This window comes from Gracilinanus agilis, chromosome 5 (assembly GCF_016433145.1).
Source record: "Gracilinanus agilis isolate LMUSP501 chromosome 5, AgileGrace, whole genome shotgun sequence".
Taxonomy (NCBI): Eukaryota; Metazoa; Chordata; class Mammalia; order Didelphimorphia; family Didelphidae; genus Gracilinanus; species Gracilinanus agilis.
Genome location: NC_058134.1, coordinates 104,583,127 through 104,604,236, shown reverse-complemented (window position 1 = coordinate 104,604,236; position 21,110 = coordinate 104,583,127). Strand labels below are relative to the sequence as shown.

The 21,110-nt window shown below is 35.1% G+C and overlaps 1 pseudogene; it reads right to left on the bottom strand.

The window, feature by feature from the left end:
• Positions 1-8,999: 8,999 nt before the first annotated feature.
• On the bottom strand, positions 9,000-9,597 carry LOC123250667 (annotated as a pseudogene).
• Between the last annotated feature and the right edge of the window lie 11,513 nt (positions 9,598-21,110).

The window sequence follows — 21,110 nt, the reverse complement described above, 5'->3', positions numbered from 1 at the left end:
GTGGATGTAAAGATGGATTTTCTCACAGGATACTTAGTGAGAAACCTAGGAAATTAGTGATGTGGGAGTTCTGTGGGAAGAACATACAGTATTCTACACAAATCTGTGTCATACATTGACATGTTGAATTGACCTGTTAAATTACCACCTATACAAAACTGTTCAAAGCTACCAAAATAATCTAAATCCATTTTTTCCATCCTGTTAATTGTTGACTTCCATCATGAGTGATCTAATTCCTCTGCCTGATCCAACCATCTATAAATAGCTACTTGAAATCAATAAACTTTGTCACTGATCTGCAAGAGATTTCCGCATGTCTCTCTATCAGTTCAACCCTCCTGAAATCCCAGAATCATTTCTCTCATCCTGGTTTGTCAAACCACAAGTAATGGAAGTCAATGATTAACAGGATGGAAACAACAGATTTAGATTACTTGGGTGGCTTTGAACAGTTTTGTATAGGTGGTAATTTAACAGGTCAATTCAACTTGTCAACTTACTATCCAGCTTTGTATAGAATACTGGATGTTCTCACAGAACTCCTGCATCAGTAATTTTCCTTGGAAGAATATACAATATTTGTTTTTCTCATGCTAGGGAGCAGGCTATGTGTCTGGCAATTCCTAAACTATGGTTTCCCAGAGACCTTGCAAACTGGGGTTCATATTGGGTATTCGCCAGCCTTGCTGGAATGAAAGCCCCTAATCTTCTTATGCTGTTCCCACAAGGAGGGAAGGAAGCCCTAAAGAATTGTCTTTTTCAAAGTTTAATGGAAAATTGTTTTAAGGAATGCCTTCATATTATATATATAGTGTAGCTAGTGAGGGAAAGGAAATTTATTTCTTTACCTCCAGGTAATTACTATAATCACAAAAGGAGCAGATAACAGAAGTTGTTGTTGTTCAATCATTTCAGTCCTGTACAACATTTTGTCTAATGACAGAACAAAAATCAGGATAAATGCAGATGGCCCAGGAAGCAAAGGTGGTCTTGACATCTTCTGTCTGACTAAGCTTCAAATACTCCACAGCTCATGCTTAAGCTGCCCTCATCGCTGTTGAAACAAATTGCTCTTATCCTTTCATTTTGGTGGAGGAAGTCTTCGCTGCTTAGGGTAGACATCTCCCTATCTCAACAATGAGTATGAAACCTATCAGTTATCCTTGACCTGGATTAACCATCTATGGATATGGTTTTACTGGAGTGTGACCACTACACATGCTATAGCTTCTTGGAGCCACAGGTAAGAGTTGGGTGAGAGATGGACACCAAAAGTAGATGAGCAGCCTTTATACCCTTGCACCAGAGGAGCTAGTTCTTTCTGAACACCTCATACAGTCTAACGTCAGACAGTAAGTAGACATTTATTAAACACCTACCATGTGCAAGGTACCATGCTAAGGATATAGGATACAGATATTTGTCCTTATCCTCAAGGAAGCTGCAATCTAATGGGGAAAGACAACATGTAAAAGAAAGTTAAAAGAGGAGTGAGGCACATGAGAGTCCTTTTTGTAGGCATGAAGTTTGATGAGAAATTAAGAGATGGCTGACTTGAGAGTTTGCTTTAAATGGAGGCTTTGGGAGGAGTTCTTTGCTCAGCCCTCCAATTCTCCTTAGAGAGAGCAGCAGAGGATACTAAAAGTTCTCATATATGTTTTCTGCATGTATACCTCACTACTATTGTACTCTAATCTTGGATCCAATTTTTCTACTAGTATTTTAGGTCTTTTGAGGACAGTATGCTACAGGTTTAGGGTGAGGGGTTGTTATACAAAATACAATATTGTTCTTACTATGCTATAATTAATTTCCTCTGCTTCAAGCTCATTTCATGTACTGGTTGATTCCTTTTGGTAAATTTACTGGTGGAGATTCATGCCCTATCATTTTAGGAGTGGAGATCCACAGGATATAACCTGGGATTAATCACTCCCCTTGGGACTGAGGTTTCAAACCAGTGAGCGCTGAATTGGAAAGCTGTGGAGGTGATGTTCCACATACAATATTTTATTTGAGATTCAAAATTCAGAAAGGCTCCTCATTAGAATTGGCCATCAGGTGGTATCCCCTGATGAAGAATGAAGAAGAAAATGAAGATTTGCTAGGTTATATAGATCAGAGTCATAGACTTAGAATTAGAAGGGCTTTAAGAGATCATCTAGAATAAACTCCTCCTACTCTATTTTATTTATTTATCTATTTATTTATTTTATTTATTATGAGACAATTAATGTGGGGAAGGATAAAGTGACTAACCTTAAGTCACAAACGTAACTAGTAGCAAATGCAGGAGGAAAATACAGATCATCTGATGTCAAATATAGTGTTCTTTGCAGTGCTCAACAAACATACCTTGGGAAAAGAAGCATGAAACGTGAAAAAGGAGAGAAGAGGGGCTGATGGAAGTTTTTGATCTACCTGGCTTTGGAATCAGTACCATATTTGTATCATGAAAGGAATTTGGTAGAACTCCTTCTTTGCTTATTATGTCAAATAGTTTGTATAGTATTTGAATTAGTTGTTCTTTGAAGGTTTGATAGAATTCACTTGTGACTCCATTAGGCCCTGGGAATTTTTTCTTAGGGAGTTCTTTGATGGCTTGTTCAATTTCTTTTTCTGATATGGGATTATTTAAGTATTCTATTTCTTCTACTGTTAATCTAGGCAATTTATATTTTTGTAAATATTCATACATCTCACTTAGATTGCTATATTTATTGCCATATAACTGCGCAAAATAGTTTTTAATGATTGCCTTGATTTCCTCTTCATTAGAGGTGAGGTCTCCCTTTTCATCTTTGATACTGATTATTTGATTTTCTTCTTTCCTTTTTTTAATTAGATTGACCAGTACTTTGTCAATTTTGTTTGTTTTTTTCAAAGTACCAGCTTCTAGTCTTATTGATTTATTCAATAGTTCTTTTACTTTCAATTTTATTGATTTCTCCTTTAATTTTTGTAATCTCTAATTGGGTCTTTAGCTGGGAATTTTTAATTTGTTCCCTTTCTAGTTTTTTTAATTTGCATGCCCAGTTCATTGATCTTTGCCCTCTCTAATTTGTTAATATATGCACTCAAGGATATAAATTTCCCCCTGAGTACTGCCTTGGCTGCATCCCACAGAGTTTGGTAGGATGTCTCATCATTGTCATTCTCTTCAATGAAATTATTGATTGTTTCTATCATTTCTTCTTTAACTAACTGGTTTTGGAGAATCATATTATTTAATTTCCAATTAGTTTTTGATTTGCCTGTCCAGGTACCCTTACTAATTATTATTTTTATTGTGTTATGATCTGAGAAGGTTACATTTATTATTTCTGCTCTTTTGCATTTGTTTATGATGTTTCTATGCCCTGGTACATGGTCAATCTTTGTGAATGTACCATGTGCAGCTGAAAAGAAGGTATATTCCTTTTTGTCCCTATTTATTTTTCTCCACATATCTATTAAGTCTATTTTTTCTAGGATTTCATTCACCTCTCTTATCTCTCTTATTTATTTTTTGGTTTGATTTATCTATATCTGAAAGAGGAATATTTAGATCTCCCACTAGTATGGTTTTACTATCTATTTCCTTCTTGAGCTCAGCCAGTTTCTCCTTTAGGAATTTGGATGCTATGCCATTTGGTGCATACATATTGAGCACTGTTATTTCCTCATTGTCTATACTGCCTTTTATCAGGATGTAATTACCTTCCCTGTATCTTTTAATCATATCTATTTTTACTTTGGCTTTGTCAGAAATCATGATTGCCACTCCTGCCTTCTTTTTCTCATTTGAAACCCAAAAGATTTTGCTCTAGCCCTTGACTTTAAACCTGTGTATGTCCACCTGGCACATATGTGTTTCTTGTAGACAACATATGGTAGGATTTTGGTTTCTAATCCACCCTGTTATTTGCTTCCATTTTATGGGTGAGTTCATCCCATTCACATTCAGAGTTGTAATTATCAGTTGTGTATTCCCCAACATTTTGGTATCCTCTCCTATTTCTACCCCTTCTTCTTACACTATTTCCTTTTAAACCAGTGGTTTGTTTTAGACCAGTCCCCCTTGTTCCCTCCCTTGATTTACTTCCCTTTCTACCCCCTCCCTTATTATTCCCCTCTTTTTTATTTTTTAAGGCCTAATGAATTCCCTCCTCCCTTTTCTCCCCTCCCTTTTATGACCTCCCCACTCCCCTGCTCCCCTTGGTTAATCCCTTCTGACTTTCTCAGTAGGGTTAGATAGAATTCTATATCCCAATGGATATAGCTATTCTTCCCTCTCAGGATTAATTCTGCTGAGAGTAAGGTTTAAATATTACCTCTTAATGCTCTCTTCCTCTCCTTCTTATAATAGTATTCATCCCCTCCCCTTCCCATGCCCTCTTTGTGTGTAATAGAATATCCTATTTTTCTTATTCATTCGAGTTTCTCTTGCTGCCATCTACTATTCACCCCACTCTTTTTTTCCCAACCCCGTCTCATCTCAGACCATTTAGTGTTCCAACCTCTCCCTAGAAGAATAATTCTTCTGATTGCTATAATAGTGAATACAGTTTTTGAAAATTACACATAACATTTCTCCATATAGGAATATCAATAATTTGATCTTATTAAAGCCCTTAAAGAGGCAAATTTAAAAAAAAGAGTTTTCTTTCTTTCCCCACTGTTTCTTATTTACCTTTTCATGTTTCTCTTGGTTTTTGTGATTGGATTTGAACTTTCCATTTAGTCCTGGTCTTTTCTGTGCAAATCCTTGGAAATCTTCTATCTTGTTGAATGCCCATACTTTACCCTGTAAGTATATTGTCAGTTTTGATGGGTAGGTGATCCTTGGTTGTAGACCCAGTTCTCTTGCCTTTCTGAATATCATACTCCAAGCCTTGAGGTCTTTTAGTGTGGAGGCTTCCAGATCCTGTGTGTTCCTTATTGGTGCTCTTTGATATCTGAATTGTCTCTTTCTGGTTTCTTGTAATAATTCTTCTTTCACTTGGAAGCTCTTGAATTTGGTTATTATATTCCTGGGGGTTGTCTTTTCAGAGTTAGTGTAGAGGGTGATCTATGGATCCTTTCAATGTCTATATTGCCCTCTTGTTGTAGAACTTCAGGGCAGTTTTGCTGAATAATTTCTTTTAGTATGGATTCCAAATTTCTATTAATTTCTGCTTTTTCAGGAAGACCAATGATTCTCAGATTGTCTCTTCTAAACCTCTTTTCTTGGTCTATTAACTTCTCATTGAGATATTTCATGTTTCCTTCTATTTTGTCAGTCTTTTGACTTTGCTTTATTAATTCTTGTTGTCTTGTGAGATCATTGGCTTCTAATTGTCCAATTCTAGCCTTTAGAGACTGGTTTTTGGCTAAAATCTTTTGTTTTTTTTCTTTTCAATCTGGTCTATCTGGTTCCTCAAGGCTTCCAGATGGTCATTTCTGGTTTTCAATTTGCTTATCAATTCATTTGATTTCAGAGCCTCACTTTCCAATTGCGAAATTCTGCCTTTTAAACTGTTATTTTCTTGCCAGATCTCTTCCATCTTTCTCATGATCTCAGATTTGAACTCTTCAAGATCTTGTAACCCATTTTCATATTTTTGGGAAGGTTTGGATGTCTTTAATTGTTTGTCCTCCTCTGTTTTATGAGTTTTTTCTGTGCAGAAGTTATCAAGTGTTAGAGTTTTTTTCTTGGTCTTCTTTTTTATTTCTTGGGCTTTGCTTGGCATCATTCTGGTTTATCTGCCAGAAGTCTGAGTAAGGCAATATGATTCTCTTTGTATGGAGTTAGGGAGCAGTTTTTGCCTGAAGCTACTTTGTGAGTCTCCTGGCTTCTCTGGGGACCTACCTGGGGTCTCTGGTCTAGCTGTTTTCAGGGTTGAGCCTCCATGTTCCTAGCTAGCTGCCCAGAGCCCAGAACTTGGCCCACACTTGCTCCTCTACCTGTGGTTTTCCCCTGAGTCTGAGAGAGCTGGGCACTGCTGCTGCTTCTCTCAACCCCACTCCCGTGTCCAAGGTCTGAGTTTTCCAGCCACCTCGGGTCTCAGGTCTTGCTTCTCTCAGGGGCAAACTTCTAGTAGTGCCAGTTAGCAGCCAAGGAGCTAGATTTTGTGCCCTTGCTGGCTCTAACTCTGGAGCACAGCCTCTGCCTCTGATATTGTGGATGAGGTGAGGGAAGGGTGATCCGCTTACATTTTGATGGGAGCTATTTCCCCCCCTTATAGTGTGGAAGTGTCCAAATCCCATGTACCTTTGATACTGCACCCTATTGTGGGGCCCCTTCTTTCATCTGGATTTTGTTTTCTTGTCCTTTGGAGGTATGCTATATCTGTTGGTAAGGTGAGAAAGTCGACCTGCCTCTACTCTGCCACCATCTCAACCCCAGAAGAGACTTTTAAAGTTATTTAGTCCAATCTTATTTTATCATTGGGCAATAGAAAATCCATAAGCACTTATTCTTTATGAGTGTTGTGGTAGGCTCTGGGGATACAAAGACAAAACAAATGAAACAATTCCTGCACCCAAGAATCTTACATTCTACCAGGTGACACAATGTATACATAGAAAAATAAATATGGAATAAATATAGAGTAGTTAGAGAGGAGGGATACAAACAAATGAGAAAAATGAGGCCCATAGAAGCTGTTATTTGTTCAAAGTTGCACAGGTAGTAAGTGGCAAAGGTGTGCTTCACACTCAAACCTTTTCATTTCAAATTCTGCTTTCCTTCTAGAACAGTATTCTGAACTAAATCACCTCAAGAGTTCCTTCTAACTCTAAAATTCTATGATTCTAATTTTAGTCCAGAATGTTAATCATTTTGTAATACTTAACCCCCCCTCCCAACAGAATACAGTTTTTTTTCTTTACCTTAGGATCATTATTTTTTTAAAAAGGTTTATTTGGACAATCCTTTGTTCATTAAATTGAATATTGTACATTATTATTACTATTAATAATATTTACCTGTAACATAATTTATATAATAAATTATAATCATGCTTTATAATAATTATAATTAATTTATAACTATAATCTATAATTTTTAATACTAATAGCATTATTAATATTAGTAGTACTCTTCATTCTGGTATGAAGAGTATAAGTTGATGTGAAGGAAGCTATGTTCAAACTGCAGGTTTCCATAGTCACAACCTTGGAGCAAAGAGAAAATAGCCTGGCAAAGAGATTAAACTTCCAACAACATCAGCCACCATCTCAGTTAACAAGACTGCTGTGGTACAACCTTCACCTATAAAAGAGATTGAGCCTGACACATTAACAGCCAGCAACCATAGAAAAGGATAGTAAAACAGATAAAGCAGCCCCTCTCCCTGGTAAAAAGATTGAACAGGATATAGTAGGCGTACTTCTACTAGCAAACTATCTTGTGAGGAAAAGCTCCCTGTCTTTTTCAGTCAACAGTAGCCTCTCATAACACAAGGTCCAAAGCTGCCCGGAGTCTCTCATTCATCTGAACCCCAATAAGTCTCCTGCCAAGCTGTATCAGAGTTGAAGATCCTTTAGTCTGACATAAGAAAAATGAATAAATGAAATGAAAACAGAACAAATGGACAGAAATGAAATATAATCTAATATATAATAAGGGAATGCTAAGAAAAGCAACTGGACTAGAATAAGTATGAATTGAGGGAGGAGTTCCATGCTAGAAGTAACTTATTATGAAGACCATAAGGGATTAATTTTTTTAATAATTAAAACCCATAGCTTCCATCTTAAAGTCTATCCTAAATATTGGTTCCAAGGCAGAAGAGTAGTAAGGATTAGGCAATCGGGGTTAAGTCCAGGGTCCCACAGCTAGGACGTTGAGACCAAATCTGAACCCAGGATCTTTTTTTTTATGCCTGGCTCTCAATCCACTGAACCACCTAACTGGCCCTGAAATTGATTCTTAATCTATCTGAAAGAAAGGAAGATACCAAAGAAATGAGAAAAAATCACAGATGTTTACTACCTACAAGAATGGCCATCATTATGTTATTAATAACTACTAACTCATAGGACTCCATTGTTATCTCTGTAAAAACCTTCATGAGAATGATTACAGATAAGGGCATCCTTAATGAAAATGAGAGAAGGGAACAGGCAGACTTTTAGAAAAGAGGTTCTATAAAAATTTCTAAATCACATCCTTTGATCCAGTGAATGTGCTATTAGGTCTATCCTCTAAGAATGTCAAAGGCTTAGTGTAAAGTCCTATATGTTAAGCTATTTTCATAGAGCAGTCAGTCAAAAGATGCTTATTAAATTCTTTCTGTGTGTTAGGGACCATGTGAAGTTCTAAGATTACAAAGAAAGGCACAAGACAGTCATAGGTCTCAGGTAGCTCACAGTCTATTAGAGAAGAGAACATGCAAACAACTATATGGAAATAAGATATTTAAGAAATAAATTGGAATTGATCAAACAGGGAAAAGCATTAGTATTAAGGGGATGTTAGGAAAGCGTTTTTTAAAAATAGAATATTGGCCTTTGCAATAGCAAAAAATTAGCAATAAGTAGGTAACTCTTGATAGGGGAATACATAAACCAATCATGGCTTGTGACTATAATGTAATTCTATTGTGCTATAAAAAAAACATTTTGGAGACATTTATAGAGAATATAAAGAAACTTAAAGAAATACAAACTAATTCAAACAGAAATATTCATGATGACCACAATAATATAAAAGAAAATACTAAAAATCCTTAAAATTAAGATTAATTAATAAGTGATCTTGATTCAAGGGGGCTAATGATGAAAAATAATCCTTGTTCTCTGTAGAAAAGGTGGTGTTCTATGGGTACAGACTTCTGCATATACTGTCAAAGATTTTCAAAGTTAATTTTCATTAACTATCTTCTTTTATTTTGAGAGTATTCTATAGGAGCAAAGGTGGGAAGACTATTGGAAAGTGACAGTACTTTTACAAAGCAAACAATACCAATACAACTTTTTTTATTATTACATCTGGTAGTCTCTTATTTTTTGGCCTTTGGAGTAACTACTTTTTAGGCTGGAGTCTTCTGAGTCAATGCTTTTTGAGCAGGTACCTTCTTAGCTGGGGCTTTCTGACCTAAAAAATTCTATCTTTCTGACTGGGCTACCTTCTAGTCCTGAGCCTTCTTAGAACAGATCTTCTTGGCAAAAACTTTTTAGGCAAGTACCTTCTGGGCAGCTCCCTTCTTAGAAGACCCTTTCTGCATAGATGCCTTCTGGAACTTCTTCAATTTGTTCAGGATAATTATGTTTCTCATTTTACTGACCTTCGTGAATTTATGATGGCCAAAATCTGTCATTTTGATTTTTCTTTCTCTGGCTCCAGTCTTTTTGGCCCATCTCATAGCTTTCTATCTTGTTTGATTTTTTCCTTTATCCCTAGCAGCCCATCCATATTTCTGGGGAGCACTTGTGTGGGAACTTGAGAACAAAGTTGGTAAGTTACATACATTTAAATGGCATAGACGGTCTCCTCATACTGCTACATGGACCATCAACCAAGGTTCTGTTCTGATCAATAATATCTATAATAGCTACCAGCTTACTGTCATATGACCCAAAAGTAACATAAGTCTTCCAGTCAATTTTCACATGGTGCTTAAACACCATATTGGCAGAACTGAGTGAGGAGGGACAAAAGAGCTCAATAAATTTTTTTAAAACATTATGTATTCTATGGTAGATGACTCTTTTGAGAAAAAATACTTACCTTCTGTCTTAATATTAGTTCTAAGTCAGAAGAGTGGCAAAGGCTAGGCAATAAGGGTTAAATGATTTGTACAGGGTCACACAACTAAAATCTTTGAACTCAGGTCATCCTGACTCCAGGTCTGGTGCTCTATCCATTGTACAATCTAGCAGCTCCCAGATTACATCATTATGGTCATACAACTCCAAGATGTAGAGAATATAAAGTCTTATTGTAATTTTTATTTTTAAACTATTTTAAAAGAGTTTAATTCAATAGAAAAAATGCATTGCTAAATGCTTTCCTCCAACAAGGTATATTCCATGCATATGTTATGATTAGAAAGGTGACTTAATGGATGCAATAATGTATAATTTTGTTCAATGACCTTCTGATTGCTAATATTAACTGAGGCATAAAATAAAGAAATTGATTATTAGTGTCAAGGAAGACACAAAACAGGAAAATGGATGCTTGCCAAAAGTTTTTGTTATTCTTAAGGACACATTCAGATAATGAGGTCTTCCAGAGGCTCCTCTTTAAAGATTAAATTGGGTTCCCCCTGAACACTGCAAATACCTCAGGGAGAACTATTCATGCAGGAAAAAACAAGTGGTTGGAGAATGTCAACTGCCCAAAATATGATGGGCAGTTGTATGAACAGCCTATAGAGCTAGTCCATATTTATATACATATGTATGTGTATACATATACACATACATACATTTATATATACTATATGATAGATACCCAAAACAGACAATGACTATGTAGGATAGCTGTCACAACCACACAATTAATGAAGCCCACAATTAAGGAGTAAAAGAGCAATTTGATTTGTATTTGGTAAGATGCATAGTACTTTCACTGACTCCAAGCTTCTCCTTGAAACAAAAATCTGTATCTTTTAACAGCGATCAATCAGTCAATCGATTGGTTGATCAATAAACATTTTTTAAGTACCTACTCTATGTTAGGCACTTATATTCTCTGACCTGGATTTGGTTTTTAAAGGGGACAAGTAGAAGACGGGTAGAAGAATGGAGAGAACCATAGCCAAGAGACATAGCAGATAGGAAAGAGACTACAGGAACAAAAATTTGGACTCGATCTCCTGGAAAGTGAGTTTTCATATGCAAAAGAACTCTTAATGGAATCGCTTGACCAAACAGGAAGTAATACCAAGGAATAGCCAGGGATAAGAGCCATAATGTAAGTGAACCAAAATAAACCTTATCTTTTAGGGCTACCATAAGATAAATAGATTATGCAGGTCCTTGGGAAAGGTATTCTCCCAAGTGTTTTTCCTTTTTGGGTATGGTGGTATATGTGTGCAGGAAAGGGTAGAACTGTAGGTAAAGATTGAACCCAATTTATTTTATTTTACTTTTTGCATTATGTGATGGACGCCATTGGCTCACTCAGAATGGAGACCTAATAGAGAGAGTTCTTTTGTGGGTTCACGAATGTTTGTGTAGGTCTTTTGTGAGTTGGGTTTTCAGTCCATTGAGATATAGTTTGTCCTCTATTTAGTGTGTTGTCTTGAATGCTTGCAAGGGTATTAAAGGCCAATTTATATTTTTTGATCCATTAAGTTTAATTCATTTATTCTCAGAGGGAAAACTTTGGATGAGGGCATGAGCCAAAAAGAGTATGATTAGTAAGAAATCTCTAAGACTGAACTGAGATCCCAGAAATAGTGCTTCTGTTTTTAACCATACAAGTTAAAAATATATGGTAGAAACAGGTAGAGAAAAAGTCACTCGACTAAGTCTCAATAACAACAATATACAAAACCCATGTGAGTGACTTTTCCCAATTACAAAAATACTTAGGAGAAAAAGAAGCCACCTCTACTGTTGCATATATCTCTGTCTGCTGGTTGCCAGGCTAAGTATTGCTTGCAATTTAAATACAATGGCAATTTTCTTGGCAGTTGAGTTGCCTGTAAGAGCTTAAACTTTTACAAGCTGTCTTCTAGTATAGACTGCCTTTTTTTTTTTTTTTTATAGAGTTTACAGTTATAAATCCAAGTTTAGAGAATTTCTGGTACAGGTTTTTGAATAAAGATTTAAAGTGGTTTCATCACTATCCTTGTGGGGGTGGGAGGAGACATTTATCTTTTTTTGATGTGTGTACAGTTTTAGATTGTTCAGACAGGACTGGGTTCTTTAAGAAACCAGTTAGTAAAAGTCAATAATAAATCACTTAGAAATACCTGATGGTAGGAAGGAATGTAGATGATGCAAAAACAAACCATATGAATAAAACTCTATTTTAAAAAAGAAATAACTGGCAGAATACCTAGTTACATTATGGATATGGCCTATAAATAAGTTCAAAGGTACTTGGAAGGAAAAGGAGGTGACAGTGAAAAGCTAAACAATCTCCATTCTTTGGGCAACTATGGAAAGTGATTAGTCTGGTAGAGTTTCATAAAAAAACCTATTTTAAAAAAACAACACATATTTAGAAATAACTGTAAGATTGCAAAGTGCTCTCCTCAAGGCAATCCCATTTCCCTTGGTTGTGTGAGTATTATTGTTTCTCCATTCTTCATAGGGGAAGCCTGAGGTGCTGAGTTTCAGTGACTCACCCATGGCCATACAGCTAATTAGTGCCTGAGATGAGATTCAAATCCAGATCTCTTAATCCTGTGTCCAGCACATCTATTGCGTAGTCATATTGCCTCCCCATTTAGGAGCTATTTGAGAATGAACTGCTGAAAAGAAAGCAATTATTACCTAGAGGCTAAATACCATCTTACAGTCCGAAACAAATGGGGACACCACCTATGAAAATGGCCTTTCACAGTATGATGGTGGAAGAAAAATCAACTACCCAGTAGTTAGAGAAACAAAAGCTTGTAAGTTAGAGATAAAAAGGCCCAGCGTCATTAGCAAGTTATTTTACTTCTTTTGTGGTACTTATTGTACTTCTTTCTCAATATTTTAAAAGATTTAATTGATGTCTTTAAACACTGAGTAGCCAAAACCAAGTGACACTCAGTAGCTAGCCTTTTGGTGGGTAAGCCTGTCCTAACTGAGCTAGCCTGGTCCTTGAATGACATATATTCACTTTTTCTTTTTAAGTCCCATTCTAATTCTTTCCATCTTGATATCTGCCAGCCATTATGTTTTAGTAGCCTAGACTACAAGCCTTGACAGGCACTTCTCTGACATGGTGGCACACCAGAAAAGGATGTTAGTGGAACTCCATTATTTGACCACAATACTTCATAGTTTTTATTAACAATAATAACCAACACTTGTAATAACTTAAATGAAGAAACTAAGGCAAATAGGAATTAATAAAAGTATCAATTTGAGGCAAGATTTGAGTTTGTCTTCCTGAATCTAAGTATAGCATTTTATCCACTCTACCAATTAGCTATTAAAAATACATCAAACATATTTTGGTATAAATGAATATCTATTTGTATGTACACAATTTTAAAGCATATGAGTACTGAATGATCTATCCTCACTGTTCTCAATTTTCTGTGCATGAGATCAGTCTAACTTGCTGTGTCTGTACTACCCTAATTAGCCATCACTAATCATCTGATAGCAGCTACCAGAGGGGAGGCAGAGCACCATGGAGGAATTAAAAAGCCTCTCTTGGACTTGCTTTGAAATCCCAACCCCTTTTAAAGTGACAGAAATGTCACAGTTCCCATTAAGCAAGATGCACTTAACATTTGCTCCAGGGTAATATCTATCAACTGTGAACATCTCCTTATCTTCAACCTTGCCAAGTGCCAGCATAAATCAGTAGTTGCTGTATACATTCATGCCATCTCTGGGACTCTGTATTAAGTTCATAGATTTCTTCTCTCCCACACATATCTTCCGTTGCTACAGCCACTTAGTTCAATTAACCCAAACTATTCCTAATAAGCATTCTAAGACTATTTTGCTTATTCAAAGTTGTCTCCCATTTTTTCCAAAAAATAGTCCTTGACTACTAAAATTAAACTGCATGTGAGGATGAATCTTATCCCAGAGAAAAGATAAGCACCATTCTGGTTAATGGGAAGGTTTATGATTCAGAGAGCTTATTTGGGGGAGAAAGAACAGCAAATCAAAAATAACTAGATGAAAAGACAAAAGGCAAGAACAAAATTTCTTTTAAGAATAATGTATAACTTCAGAACAATAGAAGATATTCAGGTCTGGGAAAATGGGTTTCCTTAGACATCTCTCAGAGGATTATTCTGAATAAAACTGAATGAGAGCACCAAAAGACTTGCCCCCTGCCATCAGTTGCAATGTAACCTATAACAATGCCCTTAGACATGTCTCTCTTGATATTCCAAACCAAAAACTTTCTGGATCCCCACCCAAAGTCTAAGATGCTGGCAATATGCCAAGAAGTATACATTCATAATGGAAATGTCATGGAATAAACATGTGAAGTATAATAGTATTACCACTCTCTAGGGATGGGGAGATATGAGCTTATCTGTCGGGCCAATGGTTATAACATAATTATTCAGCAGACTTTTATGTTTTTGAAAAAATCAATGTTTATTGAAAAATTTGACTATTTGTCAATTCCATTTCTTAAGTTCTTCTTTTGTTTTTCTTTCCCAGAAAAATAGGCTTTGAATAAAGAATTAAGAGTGAAGAAAAAGAAGAAAGGTTAACATAATGAACCAACATATGGGGAAAAAAACATCACATACTATATACCATTCCTCAGCCATAATTTTCCACATCTGCAAAGAAGTTAGGAGGCTATCTTCTCATATTTCTTATTTGGGGTCAAGTAGGTCATTATACTTCATGGAATTGCATTTCTTTTTTTTTTTAAAACCCTTACCTTTTGTCTTAGAGTCAATACTGTGTATTGGCTCCAAGGCAGAAGAGTGGTAAGGCTAGGCAATGCAAGTGACTTGCCCAGGGTCACACAGCTGGGAAGTGTCTGAGGCCAGATTTGACATGGAATTGCATTTCAATAGTCATCTCTTTCCATTTATATTTCTATAATCATTGCATATTTTTAATTAAGTGCAGATCAGGGAACAAATAAAAATAAAAAAGCTACAATTGGATTTTATCATTGTACACATATCCATATTCATTCTCATGTCAATGATTTTTTAAAAATGTTTCTCACCCTTCATTATTGTTATAACTTCTCATTAAGAATCTCTGCAAGTATTTTTGGTCTTGTTTCTTTCTTATATATACATCTTCAAGACTGGGTATTTTTTTTTCCTAATGAGGTTACATCCCTGTTAGGATTTATCAAAACAAGCAAAACAAAAGTTAGAACATAAGAAGAAATTTCTCTTTAAAAAACTGAAATTTCCAAAACATCAACAATGTTTTAAAATTTGGTTTAGCATTTTAAATAAAACATAGAAATTCAAGAATTTGTGACAATTCAAGTGAGACTAGGCTGAAGTTTACTTGCATGGCATCTGTAAAGGAAATAATTAGCCAAGTTAATGATATAAACATAACTAGATGGGCTATAATTCACTTACTTAAATTGTGAAAGATTTTAGCATATAAATTATCTCATGCAAATACATACTATTATTTATAGATGAGATGTTGATGCTTTAAAACTGGTCGAGCATGCCTCTTTTGAAATAAAGTGTTAGTAGTTAGATTTTCTTTATGTACTTGGGAATAGTAAAACTACATTTCTTTTTTTCTTAATCCTAAAAATCACATTTTTTATGAATTCAAACTGAATTTCCCTGACCCGTCCTCCCCCCACCCCACCCCAATTAGCTCAAATCAGTGAGGTCTGACTAGTCTGGGAATCTACATTCCCAATTAAAACTAATAAAAAGGGAGAATAAGGGCAGAATAGTGCAGAGACTGCAGAGCCAAGTTAAGTTGTATAAGGATTGCTGATAAGGTAAGAACACAAATAGACTCCCTTGCCTGCTTTAAAATAATACACTTTGAAGTGTAGATCAACTCTATCACTCCTACTGAAAAAGTGAGCTGAGATCTATCAAAAGTCATTATAAAAAGTTTTGGGTATCCTTCTTTAGAAAAGATATGAGCTAATAGAAGAGAATACAAAGTCAATTTAAATGGGAATAGAAAACTTCAATTGCCAAATCAACAGAAGTGCTGGGATTGAAGGGACCCTAGAAAAACAGGAATTAGAGGCTAGATGATGTGATGGGAAGAAGCAATTGGGGAGGGAGAAGGAGGCTTTGAATTTATGCTACAGCATTCTTTAGTTTATCCAGAAGAATCAGAAGAATGAACTGCAATGGGAGTTAGACATAAGACTATAGGATTAATTTTTTTTCTCTAATCAACAAACATTTACTTTCTCTTTCATAATTTTGGAGAAAGAAAATCAGTACTTTTAAACAAAGAGATGGAGTCAAACAAAAAGAATTTCCATATTGGTCGTGTCCAAAAATATGTCTCATTCTGCATATTTAATCCATGACTTCTCTATCAAAAGGAGGGTAGCATTCTTCATAATCAGTCCTTTGGAATCAGAGATGAGGATCCTAGAATTTTGAGCTGAAAGGAAGGTCTTTCAAGGTCATTCAGCTCAACTGCTCCATTTTATAAATGAGGACTCTCAGACCCAGAGAATCTAAGTGACTTGCTCAAGGTCATACAAAGAGTAAAAACTGGAATTTTTTGTAGTACAGAGTACAGATAGGGAAAGAAAATTATTTTCATTTTGGAATTTTTTACAAATTAATTAATGTTTGTTACATGTTCAGGTATCTCCTTCTTTCCCTCACCCCTACATTAGAGAAGGCATCATTGACGAAAGATATATGTTTTATAAACTACGTCTTATTTGTTTCCATTTATCAGTTCTTTCTCTGGAAATGGGCATACATAAGTCATTCTTTAAATGATATTTCCATTTCTATATATAATGTTCTCTTGGTTCCTCTTGTTTCAGTTTTTTAACTTCATATAGATCTTTCTATATTTTTAAGAAAATTAACCTGGATTTGTTGAGTCTGAAGTGAACAAAATATACAAGTAAAATATTCATCAGGCAAATGGAAATATTGAAAGAAATCAGGATTAGAAATGTCTATTTCTAATAATATATAACATATAATAATAATAATAATAATAAAGGCACATGANTATTTTCATTTTGGAATTTTTTACAAATTAATTAATGTTTGTTACATGTTCAGGTATCTCCTTCTTTCCCTCACCCCTACATTAGAGAAGGCATCATTGACGAAAGATATATGTTTTATAAACTACGTCTTATTTGTTTCCATTTATCAGTTCTTTCTCTGGAAATGGGCATACATAAGTCATTCTTTAAATGATATTTCCATTTCTATATATAATGTTCTCTTGGTTCCTCTTGTTTCAGTTTTTTAACTTCATATAGATCTTTCTATATTTTTAAGAAAATTAACCTGGATTTGTTGAGTCTGAAGTGAACAAAATATACAAGTAAAATATTCATCAGGCAAATGGAAATATTGAAAGAAATCAGGATTAGAAATGTCCATTTCTAATAATATATAACTAATAATAATAATAATAATAATAATAATAATAATAATAATAATAATAATAATAATAATAAATGGACATTTTTAATCCTGACTTCCAGCATGGAAGTCGTGGCTGAGGCCGAGGTGATAGGATGAAATGAAATATCTAGGGGGGAAATGTAGAAAGTAAAGAACAGGGAGTTTAGACAGAATCTTGAAGAATAGTGAGAATTAAAATGTAGCAAGAAAAACATATCAAAAGATATGGAAAAGCTGTCATTAGAGAGGTAACAGAAAAATCAAGAAAGAGTGATGTCAGGGAAATTGGAAAGAATATCAAGGGTCAACATGTGTCAAATGATAGTACCAGAAGATGAGGTATCAGAAGATAGAAACAAAGGAAAAATAAATCCCTGGATTACATACACTGATAATTTTTAAGAATTCTGTTTCAGTAGGTTGTTCAGATCAGCCCTCAGATGTCAGGGTATTAGGAAAAACATTCTTCCTTGAAGTGGAGTTACCCTGAAGAATAGCTCTAGACTTAGCTCTGAAGGTCATTGTCTTTCTAGAGCCCATACTTTTCTCTTCCATAAAGGGTCATGCTCCCCAAATCAACATTTCTTTGGGTGACTGTTGCATTCTTAGTTTTTCCTTCCTTTCCCAATGCAGCTACTGCTACTGACATTAGCACTTCAGTGGACATTCTACTGCTAGTTTTGGTGAGCATTTTTATTACCAATGTCCCAGATGCCCCCTTGTAGGTCCCTGAGATCATTTGAACAGACAGACAAGAGGTAAGACACAGAAAGAGGCAGAGATAAAGACATACACATGGACAGAGAGATATTAAGAGAGAGTGACACAGAGAGATACAGAGATAAGCAGATTGTCTTTTTTTAATATACACTGAGTTCCAGCTCACCAACATTTGATTAAGCAATTCTTCCAGTGCAGCAGTCAATTAATCTTTTTATTTTTATCTTCCATCATACTCCCCTCAGTAATGGCTGGAAGGAAGTTCACCTCAAGCTTCCATGTGCACATCAGACTGGAAAAACAGGGGATATATGTGAATGTTCCAAGGACTGGTCCCTGTAGGTCAGTCCACACCTATAATAAATGTAAAGGAAGAATTAACAACAGGGAAAGGGGGAAATCAGGAAAGACCTACCTAAGTTGTAGGACCTGAATTGAGCTTCAAAGGAAGACAGAATTTATAAGAGATAGAAAGAGAACATTTAGAAGCTACTATGGGAAGTACATTCTAGACAGTGTTTATCAAACTAATTTGATCATAGAATGCTTTGAAGCTTGAAATATGGGCTCATGGTTTGTCAAGACCCAAATCTAGAGGTAAATTACTACTCTTTCGAAGAAGGTAGAGTAAAAGAATTGAATTATTGGTTTGCATTAGCATAGGTAGATTCCACACTAAGGAGTTTTCACTCTGATGAAATCACAGGTCTAAACCCAAACCCAATAATAAAAATAAACCATTTATTTTTATTTTTTTAATTCCACATGTAATTATTTTCAAAACCATAATTTTTCATTTGATAGAGAGAAAATTACTATCATTGATAATTTATCATGGACTCCTAATCACATAAAAAACAATCGGGGAGGCAATAAAACAATAGAAAGGAAGCAAAGAAGGGGGAAAAGAAAACATTTATTAAGTGTCTACACTATGCCAGACACTGTGCTAAGTGCTTCACAAATATTTAATTTGATCCTCACAACAAGTCCAGAAGATAGATTCTATCATTATCATCCCCATTTAACAGCTGAGGAAACATTAAATGGTTTGCTCAGGATCACATAACTAGTAAGTCTCTGAGGCCAAATTTGAACTTGGGTTTTTCTATGTCCAGGTACATTACTCTATCCACTTTTCCCCTTGATCCAGCAAGATTCTTCAAGAAATCATCCCTGGGGAAGTGATGGTGTATAAGCCAGGGAAAAGAAAGGACCATTGTGTTTTCAAACTCTAAGTATCTCAGGTTAAAACTTTTCTTTTTTTTCTTTTTTTCCCACTTAAACTTAGGGGAAGAATCTATTTTAAACATATGCAATTCCCTAGCAAATTTCCTAAATTAGATGCTCATTAATAATTTTGATTGTTATATATTTTAAATGAGTTCTAATTCACAATTACTCTTTTCCTTGGAGAAGTATTTTAAAACTTTCACAATGAGCAATTTAGGAAGAAAAAAATCAATTTTGAGGATTCTTAGACAAGGGAAGCTTGAGGCTTTCATCCTAGGGAGTTCCCATAAAGTTTCTCATTTCACACTTTAGACTCCAAACAATTCCCATCCCAGTTTTTCCTAAAGTGCATCTTCAGGAATAAGCCTGACTATAATGTTCAGGAGAGTCATTCAATGGTAACCTGGAGAGTTATTCAGCAGTAACCAAGAGAATCATTAATAATTTTTTTTTCCAGGGCAGAGCTCAGGCAAGATCTGAAAGGTAAAATTACTCAACTTATTTTTGTGTTATTTACTCCTCCCCTAGTCTACCTTGAACCCTGAATGCTTAGGGATTGAGGTTGCCATGCTTACTTCTTACCTTATTAAAATTTGTTTATCCTATATTTGTGAATTCACTCAATAAATCTTTATCACATGCCTACTATGTACAAAACTATATAGGCTCTATAGAGAGCACAACAAAATACATTTTCTGCTTTATAAAACTCAAAGTAAAATTAGAAACAATATGAAATTTCCAAAATCATAATGAACTAATAATTTGATAAACTAGTTGCTTTTACTTGGAGGAAACTAGAAGAGAACACTAATTTTCTTTTCATAAACAATAATTATAGCTAGTTTCTAGGAGTAAAGCATGGAGCCTCTCATCTAACCCAAAGGAATATAAGGAAATAAGCCATTTAGTCCTGGATTTATGGTCAGAGTGTCCAGGTTCATTCTGTGCCCCATTCTGACACATAGGAGCTATGTGACCTTCAATAAGACACTTTGAAAGTATTTTGTGCAAAGGGCTTTAAAAGAATGTATGCCCTTTGATCCAGCAATACCACTAGGTCTGTATTCCAAAGAGAGTACCAAAAAAAAAAAAAAAAAAAAAGGGAAAGGACCTGTTTATACAAAAATATTTATAGCTGCACTTTTTTGTGGTGGCAAAAAATTTGGAAAATGAGGGGATGTCCCTTAATTGGGGAATGGCTGAACAAATTGTGGTATATCATGGTGATGGAATACTATTGTGATGTAAGGAATGATGAATTAGAAGATTTCTATATGAACTGGAAAGACCTCCATGAACTGTTGTGGAGTGAAATGAACAGAACCAGGAGAACATTATATACAGTAGCTGAACATTGTGGGATGATCAAATGTAACTGACTTTGCTACTAATAGCAGTGTATTGATCCAGGACAACTCTAAGAGACTTATGGGAAAGAATGATAATCACATCTAGAGAAAAAACTGTGGGATTAGAAATACAGAAGAAAATAAGTGATTTATTACTTGTTTATATGGGTATATGATTTGGGGTCTTGATTTTATAAGATTAATCTATTATAAAAATGAATAAGGAAGTAGATTTTGAGTGATAATACATGTATACCCCAGTGGAACTGCTTGTCAACTTTGGGAGAGGGAGAAAGGAGGGGAGGGAGACAACATGAATCATGTAACCATGGGAAAATTTTAAAAGTTAAAATAAAAATTAAACAAAATTTTGTGCCGGCCTTGTTTCCTCACCTATAAAATGTAGTTACAGGATTATAATGACTTTAATTGACTTATTCTCAGAATTTTTGTTTTTATGTTACAAGTCACCTTTGATGCTAATAGAGAGAAACCCTTTTTCCTTAGCACTTTGTTCTCCTTTTGCCAGAAGTCCAAAGGAGAAAAAATGATAGGAAAAAGTATCAAGGATTAAGAGTCTAAAAAGAAGGTCAGAATTGTTTGTTCTCAGTTCTTCTTACAGATC